The sequence below is a fragment of the Hypanus sabinus genome, chromosome 20 (assembly GCF_030144855.1).
Source record: "Hypanus sabinus isolate sHypSab1 chromosome 20, sHypSab1.hap1, whole genome shotgun sequence".
Classification (NCBI taxonomy): domain Eukaryota; kingdom Metazoa; phylum Chordata; class Chondrichthyes; order Myliobatiformes; family Dasyatidae; genus Hypanus; species Hypanus sabinus.
This window is the reverse complement of record NC_082725.1, coordinates 66,789,574-66,810,444: the sequence shown is the minus strand read 5'-3', so window position 1 is coordinate 66,810,444 and position 20,871 is coordinate 66,789,574. Positions and strand designations below refer to the sequence as shown.

General features: G+C 41.3%; 1 long non-coding RNA gene across 2 annotated transcripts in view; it reads left to right on the top strand.

The window, feature by feature from the left end:
* Positions 1-20,871, top strand: part of LOC132378609 (uncharacterized) — a 46,650-nt gene that overhangs the window by 23,004 nt on the left and 2,775 nt on the right. Inside the window, exons 2-3 of one of the 2 annotated variants that reach the window (XR_009507129.1) lie at positions 16,017-16,090; positions 16,241-16,319. This is a non-coding gene — a long non-coding RNA (uncharacterized LOC132378609). The remainder of the gene's footprint in view (positions 1-16,016; positions 16,091-16,240; positions 16,320-20,871) is intronic. The other variant, XR_009507128.1, reaches the window with a different exon arrangement.

Genomic DNA, 20,871 nt, shown 5'->3' with positions numbered 1-20,871 from the left:
GAGTAGGTTTTTTTCTTGATTGGGCAGTTCTTTTGATGGATTTCTCTTTCGTAAATGTGTCACTCCTTCGGGTTGTCCCCGCGCCTTTTGGTTTAATCTGTACGTGTAACATTTCTTTTATATAATATTAAACTCAATTTTAAACATGGATGTTAATAAACTGAATATAATATCTTGGAATTGGAACGGTGTCAATCATCCCATTAAGCGTAAAAAGATTTTTAAGAAATTAAAAACACTGAATGCTGATATTATTTTTGCGCATTAGGGTTCATATTCGAAAACAGGACGAGGACAGGTTTTTCGCTCTTGGAAAGGGCCACTTTTTCACTCACTGTCGGATAGTAAAACAGAGGCATTTCTATATTTCTTAGTCCCCAAACCCCTTTTGTACACCTTAATACTACTACTGATTTGATTGGAAGATATTTAATTGTTACTGGTTTATTATGTGAGCAAAAGTTTATTATGCTGGTTTATTATGCTCTGTGAGTGTATACGCACCTAATGTGGATAATTCTGATTTTTTTAAAGAAACTTTTTTCAGAGTTACCGAATCTCAATGAATATAAGCTGATCATGGGTGGTGACTTTAACTGTTGGCCTTGTCGATATTTGGAGATACAAACACCCCAATGATAAAGATTTCTCCTTTTTTTCACACATCCATCACAAATATTCCCAAATTGATTACTTTTTTTTAGATACACATCTGTTAAACTCTGTTGTTGAATGTGCGTATGACATCATTGCGCTTTCAGATCACGCTCCTTTAAAGTTAACCCCTAAGCTCCTGGATAGATTTTTGAAAATCTCACAGTGGAGATTGAACCCCGTTTTGTTACAGGATCCAGCTTTTGTTAATTTCATTAAGGAGCAAATTTCTATATTTTTTGAATTTAATACAACTTAAGGAATGTCAAATCTGGTTATATGGGACACCTTGAAATCTTTTCTTAGGGGACAGATAATCTCATATTCAGCAGCCTTGAGAAAGAAAACTAAAGCAGAATTGTCAGTGCTTATTAGTAAAATTAAACAGATAGATAAAGTGTATTCAGTTAAACCTACTGAAGACCTATTTCAGGAAAGGGTCGAACTTCAATCACAGTATGATTTACTTCTGACCTTTCCCATTGAACAGCAAAAATTTAAATCTAAATGTTTATTTTATATACATGGGGAAAAATCTGCTAAACTTTTAGCTGGTCAGTTAAAGACTGGGATGGTCAGAAGACAGATTTTAAAAATTTGCCGACCAGATAGAACAGAAACTTTAGACCCTTATGAAATTACTGAGATATTTATGGACTTTTATTCTAATCTTTATAAATCTGAATTCTCTGATAGTAATATCACTATGAATAGATTTTTGCAAAGGTTAAACATACCTCAAATTTCGTTTCAAGATGTTGATATGTTAGAAGCACCTATTAAACAAGAGGAGATAGCCAAGGCTATGCAATTAGGTAAAGCTCCAGAACCTGATGGTTATATGGTAGAATTTTATAAGACCTTTCACGAAACGCTTATACCACATCTTCATCAAATGTTCACTGATTCTACATCTTCTGGGAACCCTCCTAAAACTTTTTATGAAGCACTAATTTCATTGATTCCAAAAAAAGGGAAAGACCCACTGGAATGTGTATCCAGATTATTAAATATCATTTATTCCCCCTCAATCAAAGAATCTGAATGTATTGTATCTCTGGATGCAGAGAAAGCCTTTGATAGGGTGGAGTGGCCTTATCTATTTCAGGTTTTGAAGAGGTTCAACTTTGGTCCAGGATTTATCTCCTGGATTAAATTGATTTATCATGCCCCGGTAGCTGTGGTTCTCACTAATAACCAAAAGTCTCCTTACTCTAGATTATATAGAGGTACACATCAGAGCTGTCCCCATAGCCCTTTATTATTTAATTTGGCTTTAGAACCACTTACTATTGCTCTTAGGGGTTCTAATTCTGTGCAGGGTATTAGGAGAGGGGATAAATTACATAAAGTTTTGTTATACACGGATGATTTATTAGTTTACATTTCAAATCCTAAGAAATCTATTCCTTCTATGTTATCTATATTTATGGAATTTGGTACTTTTTCTGTATATAAACTTAATTTACATAAAAGTGAATTATTTCCTATTAATAATTATTTTGATTATTATGATCAAATACCTTTTAATATTGCCAAAAACCATTTTACTTACCTTGGTATCAAAATTACAAAAAAATTTAAAGACCTATATAGGTGTAATTTCTTCCTTTTAGTTGAATATACTCAACAGGTGCTTTCCAAATGGTCTCCTATGTCAATGTCATTGATAGGTCAAGTAAATGCTATAAAAATGGTTGTTCTACTGAAATTTTTATATATATTTCAAGCAGTTCCCTCTTTTGTTCCAAAAACATTTTTTGATAAATTAGTCTTTCTGATTTTGTCTTATGTTTGGAATAATAAAAGCTCTAGAGTGAATAAACTTTTATTGCAAAAATCAAAAAAAGATGGAGGACTGGCTTTACCAAACATTAGATTTTATTATTGGGCAACTAATATTCGCTATATTACTTTTTGGATTTATGATATAAACAACCAAGATCGCCCTTCATGGTTACAGCTGCAGGAAAATTCAGTAATGGGGTTTTCGTTAGCTTCTTTATTAGGAGCTCCACTTCCGTTTTCGTTCTCCAGAATAGGTAAACAAGCTCTCAACCCTATTGTTAAACATACTTTAAAAATTTTGTTTCAATTTCGTAGATTTTTTGAATTAAATGATTTTTTACTTTCTAGTAATATTTATTCTAATTTCTTTTTTAAACCATCAACTTTGGATAAGGCTTTTCTAACATGGAAAATTAAGGGAATATAAACTTTTTTAGATTTGTTTTTACAAGACTGTTTAATGACTTTTTCACAGTTAATGGATAAATATGATATCTCTAATACACATTTTTTCAGGTATTTACAGGTTAGGAATTTCTTACATGATTTTTTACCAAATTACCACTTGATCTGCTCTTCAAATTTGGCTTATGTTATTTTTCAGTTTAAACCTTTTGAAAAACAATTAATAGCTATCATTTATAAACAGTTAATGAATGCTCGCACATCGCCTAATGATAGGGTTCAACGCTCCTGGGAAGTAGAACTTCAACTTTCACTCTCAGATAACCAATGGAGTAAAATTTATTATTTAGTTAATAATTCATCTATCTGCGCACGCCATATTTTAATTCAGTTTAAGATAGTACACAGGGCCCATATGTCCAAAGATAAATTGGCGTATATTTTTCCGAATATAAGCCCTATTTGTGACAGATGTAACGCAGAGATGGCTACTCTAACTCATATGTTTTGGTCATGTGTAAGTTTAAATAATTTTTGGAGGGATGTGTTTGGAATATTATCTAAAGTTATAGATATGGATGTTCAACCTAATCCACTTACAGCAATTTTTGGGATTTTCCCAGAGGAAGCAAGCAAAGTGTCTGCTTCTGCCCAACATGTGATAGCTTTTTCAACTTTACTGGCCAGGAGAGCTATTTTGCTACACTGGAAAGAATCTAACTCGCCCACTGTTTTCTATTGGCTCTCCTCCATCTTGTCATGTTTAAGCTTGGAGAAAATTAGAAGCCGGACAGTTGATACATCTTTTGACTTTGAACAAGTCTGGCGACCCTTTATTCAATATTTTCACATGATTTAATTCATCTTTATTTATTTATTTTTCTTTATTCTCTTTGGAGAATATCCTTGTCCATGAAGGTTCGGAGATGACTGGAAGGATGTGTTCTTTTTTCTCTCTCGTTCTTTTTTAAGTTTATCCTCATTTGGACTACTCAATCTTTCTTTTTCTTTTTTTTCTTTCTCTCTTTTTTGTTTTAGTTTAGTTAGTGGGGTTTTTCTTTCTCTATCAATAAAATTTCCAATCTTTTTTTTTACGATTGCTATGAGGAGTTGTAATTTCTCTCTGACCATTGTATATATAACAGCATAATATACTACCTATTTGAGTTTGATATTATATGCTTTTTGTTTTTATTATTGCTGTTTATATGTCTTTTATGTTATCTACTTGTTAAACTCCTCTTTTGATTTGTATTTGTATATTCTTTATTTGAAAATCAATTTAAAAAATTGAAAAAAAAAGAATATTCAAGTGCAACCTGTCCCTTTTGTACACTTGTTGCCCAAGAAAAGGACCCAATTATCCAGAATAAATCCACACATTTATCTGTCACCTCATTCTATTCTTATCCTCACTGCTGCTTGCTCTAAACGATTAAACTATGGAATATATCCCTGTGGTAGGGCAGTCTGGAATAGGTTCCTGAAAGTGATGGAGTGGATGGAGATTCTTGTACAGGTGTATCCACCACCATAACTGGTTGTCATCATAAGGATCAGGCCACTCTATTTATTTTTCTACCTTTTGTGGACTTTGAAGGTCAATGAGCGCACACCTATTCCGCCTGATTTCACCTTGTGATGTTCTGATTATCGACGATCATGGTGCAGGTTGCTGAACTATTGTTCCTTTAGTGAGTTGGTCTGAAACTCAAACTGTTTCACCACTCCTGAGTGGCAACAAAGGTTTTGCTCTCCATCTGACATCATGCATGCTCTTCATTATCTCAAGCTGGGTTGTCTCAAAATTTCTCACTTTGTCTCTATCTAGTAAATGAGGTTGGAGGAAGGAAGGAAGAATGGGTAGGCTTGTTCTCAGTCTCTGGCCCATTGTCAGCTCTAATGGACTGTACCCATTCACAAGAGGTGTGAAGCAATAAGCTGGCAGTGCTTTGTTGGGGACTTCCGCCTTCAGTAGGAGACTCTTAACACTGCATCTCTTTCCACTTCTCCATTTGCCTGTGGGTACTGCAGATCGTTGTCTGCTGCTTGAACTCATCATCTCTAGCAAAGGCTTGGAATTCTGAGCAGCTGAATTGTAGACCATTGTCTGGCACAGTGGTCTACGAGTGTCTCTGGTATTTCATGTCAAGTGAATACAGCTTTCAGGTGCTGTAGAACTGCTGCTGAGCATGCAGAGGACAGCTTGGACACTTCAACATTCCTTGAGCAGTAATTCACAAAGTGAAGATATTTTTCTCTTCTCAGTTCAGAAATGCCTGTGCCTGAAATTTGCCATGGGAAGTCTGGGAATTCTGTGGGACAGAGATTCTGCATGATTTTAGTGGTGTTTTCACATCACCTTACATCATCTCCCAGCTGTGTGCTCAGACCAGGCCACAGCACGGATTGCCTTGCTCTTAGCCAACATTTCTCGATGCCTTCATCTCCTTGGTGGATTTAACTGTTGATTTTGGTGTGCATAGAAGGAGGAATGACAAGTTTGGAGCTCTTTAGCAGCAAAGCACCAGGAAGGGTGAGTGTATCTCTTTCAAGCCAGTGAGGTCGGAGTTTATGAGCTCCTTTAGGAACAGTTGGCCATCCATGCTCACGGTATTGCATAACCTTTATGCAGACTTGGTCCTTTTCCACTTAGCACAAGTTCCGTCTAGTTTACTCTTTGATGCAGGAAAGCTTTCCTGTACCTGAGTGTGTAGATGTGGAGCTTCCGTGAGGCGGAGTCAGCTTCCATCCACTCACGTTTGCTTGGCACCCATGACAGAGTGTCTGGTGTTGTGAAAGATTTGCTGGGAACGTGTTCACTGCCATAACAGTATCACATAAGCCTTACTCTGAATCTTTGCAGATGTCATCCAAATGTTTTGAACTGAGGAGGCTGACAAGTGAGAATTTTCAAGTAGGAATTTAGTGCCTATCAAGTAGTAACTGAAGCCTGTGAACCCTGATTCACACGAGGGCCAGTGGCTCCTTTTCAATGTGGACGTAATGCTCTTGATGCATAGGTCACTAGTTTTTATTCACCACTGCACTCCCCCCAGGCCAAAGGAAATGGTGTCTGCTGAGACCTTAGTTGCTTTGTTGGGATCAGAGGATGCCACTGTTGGTGGAGAGATAGGCTCTGCTTTAAGTCCAAACATTTCTGTAAGTGAGGAGGTCACGTATTGGCTTTATTTTCTCTGGAATGGGCTTTCCCAACTGGTTTGCCATGCTAAGGATACTGCAGATCTCTCATACATTCACAGGTTATTCCATGTTCCGAATTCCTGCCAATTTGTCTGAAACTGGTTGCCCTCCCACTCAGGATAGTTGGTGGCAAACTTTGCAACCTAGATTTTGTTTTGTTCAAGGTGATTCCTGCCTGTTTCACTTTCTCCAAGGCTGCTTCAACACTTGTTATTGTCCTGATTTGAGCCTCCGGAGATGAGTATATCAACCATGTGGCAGACTACTCCTTCCAGTCCCTCGCAAATTTAGTTCATTCTCATCTGAAAGAGTTCAGGGGCTAATGAGATGCCAAAGGAGAGTCTCTTAAAGGCATAGCATCTGTATGGTATGAGAAAGACTGTGAGCTTCTGTCACTCAGGAGTTAAACGGATCTGCCAGAACCCTGAGTTTGCATCTAGTTTGGTGAAGAACTTTGCTCCATCCAGCATACCCAATGCAGAATAAACTCCTCCTGCCTTATTCAGTTTTGCTGGATCAACACAAAACTTCACTGTGCCATCTGGCTTGGGAACAGGACCAATGCCTGCACACTAGTCAATAGGTCCATTCACTCTATTTATGATGACAAACACCTCTATTCTCTCAAATTCAGCTTTTACTTTGTTCATCAATGGTATATGCCTCACTGTGGTCAGAGAGTTATATGTCACTCCTGGCCTCAGATGGATAAAGTATTCTTCTTTAAGTAACCCCAGGCCTGAGAACAATTCCTGGTTCTTCTCCTGCCTCTGGACATTGTTTAGCAAATCCAACCTTGCAGTGAGGTTCAGCTTCTTGATGGTACATTGTCCCAATAGTGATGCAAAGAGATTCTGAACAACATAGACATTCTCCTTTAACTGCTTCTCATTATTACAGATGGAAGTAGTAAACATTATTTTCACACTGAGCTTATGTTTCCCTGGCCCCATGAGCACGTTCTTGTTGGGCTTAGTGTAATGGCTGTTTTCATTCAGGGATGGCTGTGACATCTGTCCCAGTTTCTATTTTGAACATCACTGCCTTATTTTGCAATGGAACTGCAATACAGCAGTCTTGTCTATTTGAGCCTGGAGCTCTAAAGAAACCTCTCTCTTCTTCTGAATCATGGTCTTCTTTGATTCTTACTCAAACTGTTTCTGAGCAACACTGGCTTTTATAAAGGCCAACGTTGGTATTTCACTTCTTTTGCTGGAATGAGCTCTCTGATGAGGAATGGAGACTTGCCACATCTCCGACAGTTGGACATTTTACCTGTCCTTTGTTTCACTTGTCTTGTTCATTTGAGCTGAGTTCTACTGTCACCTGTATCTGTAATCTTTCTGACTGCACCTTTTTTGTACTGTGGTAACTTCCACTCGACAATTTGATGGCCAAAAGAGCATCTTTGTCTGGGACGGCAAACGATATTTACAATACAGAGGCTTCCAGGTACCTTGTACAGCATGGGTGGAGGAACTATATGCAATGCATACTAGGAGTAAAAACCCCGCCAACCCCGGATCCCGCCTCCTGCTACCAACAGCTCCCCGATTAGTATTAACTTACTTTTAATAATACTCACATTACAACACTTCCCCCTCTTTAAAATCCAACGTTCCCCAAATATAGAAGAACTGGGAATTAAAAACAGTGGTATCATTAGCAACAGGTTACCAATACAAAAGCACCTACAAAAAACGTGGCAGATTCAACATTCAATCTAGCAACAAAAGAAATTATCCAATCAAAGATTCAGTCTGTCAGGAGGTTTGTGAGTGCGCTGCGATCTACGCACTACCCCGGTGACCCAGTAGGCACCGCTGGTGAGGATGTTTTGGGTGGGTCTAGAGTTGGGGTCACGAGAGGGGTCTGTGTGTCTGTGTGAGAATGTCCATCCTCTTCAGGGGACTCTGCCCCCTCTGCCAGTGTCTCTCCCTCGAGCAAAGTCACTGGTGGACATGCTTCCCCAGTAGTCTGTCTCACCATTGGAAACTCCATGGAACTGTCTACCTCTGAGCCGGAATCATGACGCAGACGGTCCTGATGTCTGCGGAAAACACGCCCATCAGTCAGCTTAACAACATAGGAGACTGGACCGCTCTGCTTAAGAATAACCCCAGGTAGCCATTGCTGATTGTTTCTCACACAGACATTGTCATCCGGTTCTAACGGTCTGTCTCGTGCATGTTGATCATGTCCCTCCTTCTGCTTTTCCTGCTTTCTCTCCGCTTTTGCCTTCATGTCCAGGCGCAGCAGGTCCAATCTTGGCTTAGGTCTACGCCCCATCAGCATCTCTGCTGGAGTGCGTGCAGTCGTACTCTGTGGTGTGAGGCGGTATTTAAACAGGAAACATGAAAGCCGGGTACTAAGAGAGGCCCCTGTCATCCGCTTCAGGCCTTCCTTCACTGTCTGAACAGCCCGCTCAGCCAAACCATTTGAGGCTGGGTGGAAAGGGGCCGTCCGAATGTGACGAATGCCATTCTGCCGCATGAACTCACTGGTGAACGTCGGGCCACTATCAGTGACCAGAGTGTCAGGCAACCCGTGGACTGCAAACACTTGCCTGAGTTTGTCTGTGGTTGAGGGGGCTGTGATGTTGCTCATGATGTGAGCTTCGATCCATTTGGAATGTGCATCTACCATTACAAGAAACATCTGTCCCATAAAGGGGCCAGCAAAGTCCAAATGTAGCCTAGACCAGGGGTAGACTGGCCACTCCCATGGGTGCAAAGGAGCTGGTGGTGGCATGTTCTGATTGGTCTGACATTGCGTGCATGATTTTACCTTGTTCTCAGATCCTGATCCAATCTTGGCCACCAGTCGTAGGATCTTGCAAGGCTTTTCATTTGAGACACCCCTGGGTGAGTCTCACGAATCTCATCCACAATCTGTGAATGGCCAGGGGGAGACACGATGACCCTCGCCCCCCAGAAAATGCAACCATCCTGCAGACTCAGTTTGGTCTTGCATTTGGCATAAGGCCTCAGTTCCTCTCCTTCCACGACTCTGGGCCGACCTTGTAAAGGAAAGTCTTGACTTGAGACAGGACTGGGTCCCTCTCTGTCCATTGCTTGATCTGGGTCGCCTTTACATGTGTCTCGGACAGCCTGTCCAATGAAAACACAGTCTCTGGAGGCACACATGTAGTAACAGGCGTCTCTCAGGTAACGGGAGTCGACTCAGCGCATCGGCATTTGCATTATCCCCATCCGCTCTGTACACGATAGCATACTGGTAGGCTGACAATGTGAGAGCCCAACGCTGTATCCTGGCTGAGGCTAGCGGTGAGATGCATCTGGTCTCCCTAAAAAGGCTCATCAGTGGTTTATGATCCATATATTTGTCTAGCTGTGAATAGCCCTACTCAGCAGCCGTCAGGGTACGTGAAGCAAAACCAATAGGCTTCTCTGAACGGTCCTCCATTACGTGTGAGAGAACTGCCCCGACTCCACAGGCCGAAGCGTCTCATGAAAGGGTGATCTCCTTGTCGGGGTCATAGTGAACGAGCAGCTTCACTGAGTGCAGCAGTTCTTTCACTTTCTTGAAAGCTTCCTCCTGCTCTTCACCCCACCACCACTTAGTGTCATTGTGAAGCAGCTTATACAGTGGGGCCAAAACCTGTGAGAGGTCCGGAAGAAACTTGCCACAATAATTCACCATGCCCAAAAATTATCTGAGTTCAGTGATGCTGCCTCTCCGTCTGCTTCTCCTAGGTGGTGTATGGCTGCCCGAGTCTGCTGAGCTTTCCCCTGCCCAGGCATAAACCTTACCCTTTATGCTCCTGCGCTTTTTAGCTAAATGTCCCTTTGTGCTACAAGCATGGCAGATAGTATCGGGGACGGCAAACAATATTTACAATACAGAGGCTTCCAGGTACCTCGTGTGGCATGGGTGGAGGAACTATATGCAATGCATACTGGGAGTGAAAACCCCGCCAACCCCGGATCCCGCCTCCTGCTACCAACAGCTCCCCGACTAGTATTAACTTACTTTTAATAATACTCACATTGAACATGTACCCTTCTTTTTGTACAGCCTGCAGCTTTACCTCAGTAACGTTTTCATGCCTGAGTTCTGTCTGTTGCTGACAAGCACTCTGCCCAACCATAGTAATAGGTTTCTCTAGCGTGGAATTTGCCTGCAACTGAAGTCTCTCTGACAACTTGGTGATTAGTAGCTTAACAACAAATCTGTCTCAAATGAGCTCATCTCTCAGATTTCCATATGCACAATCATCTGACAGGGCAAACAATGCTGTGATAAAGTCATTTACATTTTCATCTGGCTCCTGTTTTCTGGAGCTGAACTTCATGCTCTCATGTATCACATTTCACCGCTGTGAAATATTCTTTGAATTTGCCTACACTGTTCTGTACACCTTTTTGTGAGCATCTGTCAGTCCGAATCCACCCATGATGTCACCTGCTTCATCACCCATGCAGTACATCAGTGTGGTGCTTGACGCTCTTCTGAAGCCTGAGTGAGATTGCTTGCAACCCTAAATCTCTCAAAGTGTCTGAGCCATCTCTGAAAATCCCCTGGTTAAGAGAAATCAAATGTCCCAGGGCCTTTATTAGGTAAGCAGATGTAGGTACTGCAGGATTTGCTCCAATTTCTTGTTCATTTGTTTATTTATTTATTTGGATTACAAAAGTCTTCTTTCTCTCCCTGAAAGTTGACTGACTTCTCTGAGTTTGTGTGTGTGTGTGTTTCTGTGAACTTTCCCAGGCTAATGGCTGGGTGTAGCTTGAAGGCGTTGCCTAGCAACCCTAGCCCTTTCTCAACTCAGGCCTTATGGCGCATACAGTTGGCAAACTTGCATAGACAGTGATAAGTCTCTGGATATTTTCAATAGACGTATGCAAACAGGAATAGTCTTACTGTAAATTCTTTCTTGTTGGGGTCCCCACTTCGTCTGTAGCACCAGATCATCGATGATCGACACTGTGTTGTGTTTGTTATTGAAGGATAAAGCAAGGCACCAGCATGCAAAAGATTCCACTGAATTTTATTGATAGCCTTGCTTGTACAGTTTGTGAAGTCCTCCCATGTGGGAGTGGGTAACATAGGAATAACACTATTAACTACCACAACACCGAGCTATGCCAATTTCACTGTTAGGAAATGCACAGATGACAATGATGAACAGTTCAGCTGTGAGATGTTCATGACTTCCTTGTGTCAGTGTTCTCTGAGGGTGAAGTGGAGGCTCTATCATAACCTTGTGCTTGAGGCAGCTTTTGATTCACAAAGTGGATGAGCAACAGAAATAGTGACCTAGCTGTGACACCAGAAGAGCAAAGAGCAAAGGACATGAAGGAATTGAAGTCGGATCAAGATATACCTTCAATGGAGACAATATTGCGGGTTCAATGGCGCATTCAGTCTGACATTTTCAAGTTTAAGATCACGATGCAAGATAGAGACTCACCAGGAGGCAGATGCTTTCCAAAGTTAGTTCCATCTATGATCCTTTAGGAATCTTGTGTCTGCTGGTGCTACCTGCTGAGGACATCCTACAAGATCTATGTAGGAAAGGGCTGGAATCAGTTACACATGAGTGGACAAGCTGGCTCAAAGAAATCTGCCAGTTGGAAGAGTTCAAGATTGTTAGATGTTTAAAACACCTGGATTTTAGAGAAATTACTGCTGTACAGTTAGACCACTTTACAGACGCAGGCGAGGATGGCTATGGAGCAGTGACTGGCCTATTGTGGAACAAAATGTGCTCTCAGGTACACAGCACTTTTATTACGGGAAAATCTAGGAAGGTTCTGTTGAAGTCAGTTTCGCTCATCACTGCTATGCTGGCAAGCTGTATGAACAGATAGTGGAGGAAGAAGTTGCACATGCAGCTTCATGACTTAGTGTTTTGGACTCATAGTGCTTCTGTGCTGAAATATATCAAGAACAAAACTTCTAGGTTTTGAATCTTCATTGCAAATAGAGTTTCAGCATTTCTTAATGTCTCGCAGGCATCTCAATATAGATTTGTAAATACTTCAAACAACCTGGCAGATGTGAAGCCTAGAGGGTTGAAGGAAAGAGCATTCCTGAAGAATGAGACATGGGTGTCAGAGCCCCAGTATCTTCTTCAGCCTGGAAGTGAATGGCTTGTGAATCCCGATTGTTCTGGAGAACTTTTGATCTGGAAATCAAGAGAAGTGTTACAATGTAGATTGAAGAGGAGGTGAATGTGGTAACATGTACAATCCATCACTTCCCAATGCTTCCCTCTCCACTGAAACTGTGATTGTGACTCCCGTCTCCCCTTCCCCCACCACCACTCTGCAATCCCCTCTCCCTCAGATCCCATCGTCAGCTCCTGGGCCCTCAGAGGCTCCATCTTCCTCTCACCCCAACCCTTCCCTCTCCACTGACACCACCAGCCTCCCTCCCCCCTCTGATCCCATCTGTCATCCGTGCTGGGTCTTTACCATTCCCCCCGACCTTCAACTCTCTGAGGCAGAGCGCTCTGTCCTCATTAAGGGCCTCACCTTTGTCCCCCTTCGCCCACACCTCAGTGAGTTCCGCGTACGCCATGACGCTGAACTCTTCTTCCGCCGGCTCCGTCTCCGAGCTTACTTCTTTGACAAGGACTGTCCTACCCCCACCGATGACCCCTTCACCCATCTTCAACCCTCCTCCTCTTCATGGACACCCTGCTCTGGTCTTCTACCTGCTCTGGATCTCTTTATTGCTAATTGCCGACGGGACATCAACCATCTTGACTTCACCACACCCTGTTCCAATTCCAACCTCACTCCTTCCGAACGCTCTGCTCTCCGCTCCCTCCACACCAATCCCAACCTCACTATAAAACCTGCTGATAAGGTGGGAGCTGTTGTTGTCTGGCATACTGACCTCTACCTGGCTGAGGCACAGTGACAACTCTCTGATACCTCCTCTTATTTACCCCTTGATCATGACCCCACTAAGGAGCACCAGGCCATTGTCTCCTATACCATCACCAACCTTATCAGCTCTGGGGATCTCCCATCCACTGCCACCAACCTCATAGTTCCCACACCCCGCACTTCCCGTTTCTACCTCCTACCCAAGATTCACAAACCTGCCTGTCCAGGTAGACCAATTGTCTCAGCTTGCTCCTGCCCCACCGAACTCATTTCTGCATACCTTGACACGGTCTTATCCCCCCTTGTTCAATCTCTTCCCACCTATGTTCGTGACACTTCTCACGCTTTGAATTTTTTCAATGATTTTAAGTTCCCTGGCCCCCACCGTCTTATTTTCACCATGGACATCCAGGCCCTATATACCTCCATCTCCCACCGAGATGGTCTCGAAGCTCTTTGCTTCTTTTTGGATTCCAGACCTAACCAATTCCCCCCTACCACCACTCTCCTCCATCTAGTGGAATTAGTTCTTACTCTCAATAATTTCTTCTTTGGCTCCTCACACTTCCTCCAAACCAAGGGTGTAGCCATGGGCACCCGCATGGGTCCCAGTTATGCTTGCCTTTTTGTTGGCTTTGTGGAACAGTCCATGTTCCAACTCTATACGGGTATCCGTCCCCCTCTTTTCCTTTGCTACATTGACGACTGCATTGGCGCTGCCTCCTGCACACATGCTGAGCTCGTCGACTTCATTAACTTTGCCTCCAACTTTCATCCTGCCCACAAATTTACCTGGTCCATTTCTGACACCTCCCTCCCCTTTCTTGATCTTTCTGTCTCCATCTCTGGAGACGGCTTATCTACTGAAATCTACTATAAGCCTACAGATTCTCACAGCTACCTGGACTATTCCTCTTCCCACCCTGTCTCTTGCAAAAATGCTATCCCCTTCTCACAATTCCTCCATCTCGACCGCATCTGCTCTCAGGATGAGGCTTTTCATTCCAGGACGAAGGAGATGTCTTCCTTTTTTAAACAAAGGGACTTCCCTTCGTCCACCATCAACTCTGCTCTCAAACGCATCTCTCCCATTTTCCGCACATCTGCCCTCACCCCATCCACCCGCCACCCCACTCGGGATAGGGTTCCCCTTGTCCTTACCTACCACCCCACCAGCCTCCAGGTCCGACGTATAATTCTCCATAACTTCCACCACCTCCGACGGGATCCCACTACCAAACACATTTTTCCCTCCCCCCCCCTTCTGCTTTTCGCAGGGATCACTTCCTATGCGACTCCCTTGTCCACTCGTCCCCCCCCCATCCCTTCCCACTGATCTCCCTCCTGGCACTAATCCTTGTAAACGGAACAAGTGCTACACCTGCCCTTACACTTCCTCCCTCACCACCATTCAGGGCCCCAGACAGTCCTTCCAGGTGAGGCGACACTTCGCCTGTGAGTCGGCTGGTGTGGTATACTGCGTCCGGTGCTCCCGGTGTGGCCTTTTATGTATTGGTGAGATACGACGCAGACTGGGAGACCGTTTCGCTGAACACCTACGCTTGGTCCGCCAGAAAAAGCAGGATCTCCCAGTGGCCACACATTTTAATTCCACGTCCCATTCCCATTCTGATATGTCTATCCATTGCCTCCGCTACTGTCAAGATGAATCCAAACTCAGGTTGGAGGAACAACACCTTATATACCGGCTGGGTAGCCTCCAACCTGATGGCATGAACATTGACTTCTCTAACTTCTGTTAATGCCCCTCCTCCCCTTCTTACCCCATCCCTGATATATTTAGTTGTTTGCCTGTTCTCCATCTCCTTCTGGTGCTCCCCCCCACCTTTCTTTCTCCTGAGGCCTCCCGTCCCATGATCCTTTCCCTTCTCCAGATCTGTATCACTTTCACCAATCACCTTTCCAGCTCTTAGCTTCACCTCACCCCCTCCGGTCTTCTCCTATCATTTCCCATTTCCCCCTCCCCCACTACTTTCAAATCTCTTACTATCTTTCCTTCCAGTTAGTCCTGACTAAGGGTCTCGCCCCGAAACGTCAACAGTGCTTCTCCTTATAGATGCTGCCTGGCCTGCTGCGTTCCACCAGCATTTTGTGTGTGTTCTTGTTTGAAATTCCAGCATCTGCAGATTTTCTCGTGGTTACGTCTCATCTTGGACTCATTTGAGGAATATGGTGAGCTGTATTCTCAGATTTAAAAAACTGCTGCTGTTTCTTAGAAGAGGAAGCAACTGAACATCGCTGTGTTCAGTCCAACTTGGATAAAGAACAATGAGGGTATTCTTTGGAGAGAGAGATTGAAAAGGCCAAAGATCAGATTGACCGAGATTGTCTTTTCAAGTGGAGAAGCTCATAAAGGCTGAAATGGAGATCACTGGGCTTTGCCAAAGAAAGAGATTTCCAGATGAATCATCAAGTTTGCAAAGTGGAGAAAGTATGAAAAGGAACAGCCATATTTTCAAGCTCAATCCAGTACTTGAAGATGGCTTTCTGAGAGTTGGTAGACGGCTTTGTAGGGCAGCTATGCCTGAAGAATCTAAACAACCGGTTATACTGGCAAAAGATCTTCATATCTCAGATATCATTCTGAGGCATGTACATCAAGAGGTGGGACATGGTGGTCGTAACCATGCTATCCAGGTTGCGTCAAAAAATCTGGATTTCTGGTGCAGGTACAGCTATAAGAAGAATCCTGTCGAAGTGTGTTGTTTGTTGATGGTTGCACACTGCTCCAGGATGCCAATACATGGCAGATCCTCTGGACAGGGTCTTTCTCGATGAACGTCTATTTACATGTGTAGGAATGGACTACTTTGGACCTTTTGAGGTGAAGAGCAGAAGGAGTAGAGTGAAGAGGTGTGGGGTCATATTTACCTGTCTAGCTATATGAGCTGTTCACATTGAAGTGGCATCCACTTCAATGCTTTATAACAAGATGAGTACAGGTTCATGAACTATGCTCTGATAATGTGATAAGCTTTGTTGGTGTTGAGTGTGAGACAAAAGAAGCTATTGAGGAGTGGAATCATTCTCAGATCAGTGATATCCTTCTTCAAAAAGGATTTAATTGTGTTTTTAACCCCACAGGTGGTTCACATCATGGAAGAACTTGGTAGAGATTGATCAGGTCTATGCGAAAGGTCTTCAGTTCCACCATGAAGGTACAGAATCTTGATGAGGAGGGTTTCCACTCAAAACTTTGTGAAGCAGAGGCTATTATCAATGGTTGTCCAATTACTAAAGCATGCTTTTATCCCAGTGATTTGGAACCACTAATACCCAATCATGTTTTGCACTATTCTTACCTCCAGGAGAGATCTAAAAGGAAGACATTTATTCTCATCATAGATGGAAGCAGGTCCTATACAAGTCAAACTTGTGTTGGAAATGGTGGGTCAAGAAGTTTTTAAAAATTAATTTTTAATGAGTTTCTACAATACAACTACAAAAAAACCATCAACAAAATGAAGGTTTATACAGTGCAAAACAAATGTGCCTAATATATAATTCATAACAATAAGGAAAAGCACCCAAAATAAAATCATATAAAGCTGGTATCCTCCCCACCCTCCTACTACAAAACTCCAGGCCAACCATTACAACCATTACACTATGTAAAAGAAAAATTAATCAGAGCGTTCAACCCCACAGAGCTGTAAATATATATTTTAAAATATAATTCCAAAACTATAATGTAATCCCCATTTAAAAAATGTAAAACTTTCAGGAAAAAAAGCTGAAAGTGGGGGATTATGGTGCAAAAAAAAAGAATAAGTTTAATCTAAATAGGAGTTAGGAAAGTATTCCAGAAAAAGTCCCCACACTTTATGAAACTTTATATCTGAATTGTGAAGTGAATAATGAATCTTTTCAAGTTCTAAACAGGGCATAATATCACTAAGCCACTGAGCATGAGTGGGTGGGGCAACATCTCTCCACCTAAGAAGAACTAAGTGTCTAGCCAAAAGAGAGGCAAAAGATAGTGTTCGACGTTTAGTCGGACTCAAATGCATGTCTGTCTCACCCAAGGTGCCAAAAAGAGCAATTAGAAGATTAGGTTCTAAGTGGAAATTAAGAATATGGGATAAAGATAAAAAAAATTCTCTCCAGAATTTCTCTAGACTAGAACATATGAATAAGAGAAGCCTCGCCCCCTTTACACTTGTCACAAATGGGACTAATGTCAGGATAAAACCGGAATAATTTAGTTTTAGACATATGAGCCCTATGTACAACCTTAAACTGTAAAAGGCAGTGGTGAGCACATAAAGAGGTTGATTTAACTGACTTAAGAATTGAATCCCAAACCGTATCAGATAAAGAAATATTTAAATCATGCTCCCAAGCAGTTCTAATTTTATCGAAGAGGCACGCCTCAAGGTCACTAACTTATCATGAACAGAAGATATTAAGCCTTTACCCAATGGATTAATACAAAGAAACAGGTCCAAAACGTTTTTCTCGGGCATCTCAGGAAAATTTGATATTAAAGGGTTAATGAAATGTCTAATTTGAAGATATCTAAGGAAATGAGTATTAGGTAGGTTAAACTTTACAGATAGTTGTTGAAAGGATGCAAAACAATTATCCATGAAAAGATCTTCAAAGCACCTAATGCCCTTTCTATACCAATCATGAAATGTTGAGTCTTACATAGAAGGTAAGAAAAGATGATTGTGTAAAATAGGACTAGAGAGAGAAAAACCATGAAGGCCATTATATTTTCTGAAATGAGCCCATATTCTCAGAGTGTGTCTTATAAGAGGATTAACAATTAGTCTAGGCAAGTGACAAGGAAGTGCAAATCCAAAAAGTACAGAAATAGATCTTTACTAGAGTTCAACTCCACTGCCACCCATTTTGAGCAGTCAGACTGATTATGAAAGAAGGATCAAGACAACAAATATTGGCTGCCCAATAATATAAATGATAATTAGGCAAGGCCATACCACCTTCCTTTTTAGATTTTTGAAGGTGAGCTTTATTAAGTCTAGAACATTTGCCCCATAGATAGGATGAAATAATAGAATCTGACGAATCAAAAAAAAGCTTTAGAGATAAAAAATGGTAAAAACTGATATAAGTATAAAAATTTAGGAAGGATATACATGTTAACACATTAATTCGACCTACCAGTGACATGGACAAAGGTGACCACTATGTCAAACTCTGTTTTATAGAATTTAAAAGATTAGCAAAATTTTCTCGAAATAGGTTCTTGAAGTTCCTTGTTACTGTAGTACCAAGGTAAGTGAATTGATTATTAACTACCGTAAAAGGGAGGACATGAAATACTAATGCTTGTGCTTCTCTATTGATTAGGAAGAGTTCACTCTTGTGTAAATTAAGTTTGTAATCAGAAAGCTGACAATTGATTAAAAATTAAAAACATTGGTGGGGTAAGGAAGTAGTCGGATTTGATATAAAAAGTAAAAGATCATCAACATAAAGAGAAACTTTATGCTCAACACCTCCCCTCCAAATCCCCGTCAAATCAGCATAGCTACGAAATGCAATCACCTGTGGCTCTATGGCCAAATCAAAAAGTAAGGGACTTAAAGGGCATCCTTGACAGGTGCCATGTTTAAGGCTAAATGGGATTGCTGAGAGTTGGTCAAAACAGAAGCGGTGGGACATGAATATAACAATTTAATCCATGAAATAAGACTTCATCCAAAATCAAATTTTTCTAAAACCACTAAAAGGTAATTCCACTCTACATGATCAAACGCTTTCTCCGTATCAAAAGAAATGACACATTCAGTAGTCCCAATTGAGGGTGAATATAAGATATTAAATAGATGTCGTATATTTAAAAAGGGAAGGTGATTTTTAATAAAACCAGTTTGATGTTCAGAAATAATAGAAGGTTCAGGTTCTCTAATCTATGAGCCAAAACTTTAGCCACAATTTTAACATTGACATTTAACAAAGAAATCGACCCATACAAAGAACACTCTGTTGGATCTTTACCTTTTTTGGCTAAAAGAATGATACACGCCTCGTTAAATGATGCTGGCAATGTACCATATTTAAACAAATCAGATAGAACTAAGAATAATTGAGACGAAAGCAGTGAGGAAAATGATTTATAAAATTCTGTAAAAAAGCCATCAGGTCCAGGAGATTTACCCGACTGCAGTGCAGGAGTGGCAGAAGATATTTCTTCTAGTGATAATGGCTCATTGAGTTTTGTTTTAAGACCATAAGAGAGCAAAGGAATATTTAAATTGTTTAAAAAATGCTCAACAGAGATACTATAATTTAAAGATTCAGAGGTATAAAGTCGAGAATAATAATTCTTAAATGTGTCATTAATTTCAGAATGATTCGAAGTAATGTTCCCATTTCCCATTTGAATTTTTGTAATTTTTTGTTTACTGGCTTCTTGTACAGTTGGGGATTTTGGGCTGGGCGTACAGTTGGTCTGTTGCTTTAATCTGGCTGATCAAATCTGATCACTCCGAATGGGTCTTTCTTTTCAAATTCGCAGTAGATGAAATTATTTGACCCCTCAAATATGCTTTCATGGAATCCCAGACAACCTGGGATAAGATTTCAGATGATGTGTTAGTGTTTAAAGAAAAGTAATCTGGTCCTCCATAAATTTTACAAAATCATTATCTGATAACAAGGTCAGATTAAAATGCCAATGTTTATTCATTTGAGGGAGACCAGGAAAATTTATACACAGGGTTACTGGGGCATGATCCGAAATCAATATACTCTGATAATCACAAGAGTGGAATCAATAGACAATAGACAATAGGTGCAGAAGTAGACCATTCGGCCCCTCGAGTCTGCACCGCCATTCTGAGATCATGGCTGAACATTCACTATCAATACTCAGTCCCTGCCTTGTCCCCATATCCCTTGATTCCCCTATCCATCAGATATCTATCTAGCTCCTTCTTGAAAGCATCCAGAGAATTGGCCTCCACCGTCTTCCGAGGCAGTGCATTCCACACCTCCACAACTCTCTGGGAGAAGAAGCTCTTCCTCAACTCTGTTTTAAATAACTGACCTCTTATTCTCAATCCATGCCCTCTGGTACTGGACTCTCCCAACATCTGGAACATATTTCCTGCCTCAATCCTATCAAATCCTTTAATTATCTTAAACATTTCAATCAGATCCCCTCTCAATCTCCTCAATTCCAGCGTGTACAAGCCCAATCTCTCCAATCTCTCTGCGTAAGACAGCCCTGCCATCCCAGGAATCAACCTAGTGAATCTACGCTGCACTTCCTCAATTGCCAGAATGTCCTTCCTTAAACCTGGAGACCAAAACTGTACACAATATGAAAAATAATCAATTCTAGTAAAAGTATGATGGACTTGTGAAAAAAAGGAGTGATCTCTGTCAGTAGGATGAAAAAAAGCCACACATCGGATATACCATAATTAGAAAGAAAAAAGTGAATAGATAAAGCAGATTTACTGGGTAGTCTGGGAACAGAGGACGATCGATCCAAAACTGGATCTACTCAACAATTAAAATCACCATCCAGTATAGGAGAATAGAAACTTAAATCAGGCAATAAAGAGGAAAAACGATTAAAAAAGTTCACATCATCTGAATTGGGAGCATACAGGTTAGCCAAGACTACCCTAGAATTATACAATTTCCCAAAGATAATAATAAAATGACCATTTGTATCAGATACTTTGTTGTGAAGCTCAAAGGGAACATTTTGATTAATAAGGATAGAGACCCCCTGGCTTTAGCCGGGAAGGCAGAATGGATAATGTCCAGAATGGGAAGTGTTGTCTCACTCACCTTGATATAGGACGAGAATTATCAATGCTATGAATATGTGTTTCTTGCAAAAATGCAATGTTAGCTTTGAGCTGCTTAAGTTGTGAAAACACCTTCCTTGTTTTAACAGGATGGTTCAATCCCTTAACATTCCAGCTTATAAAATTCAATGGGCTAAACATTG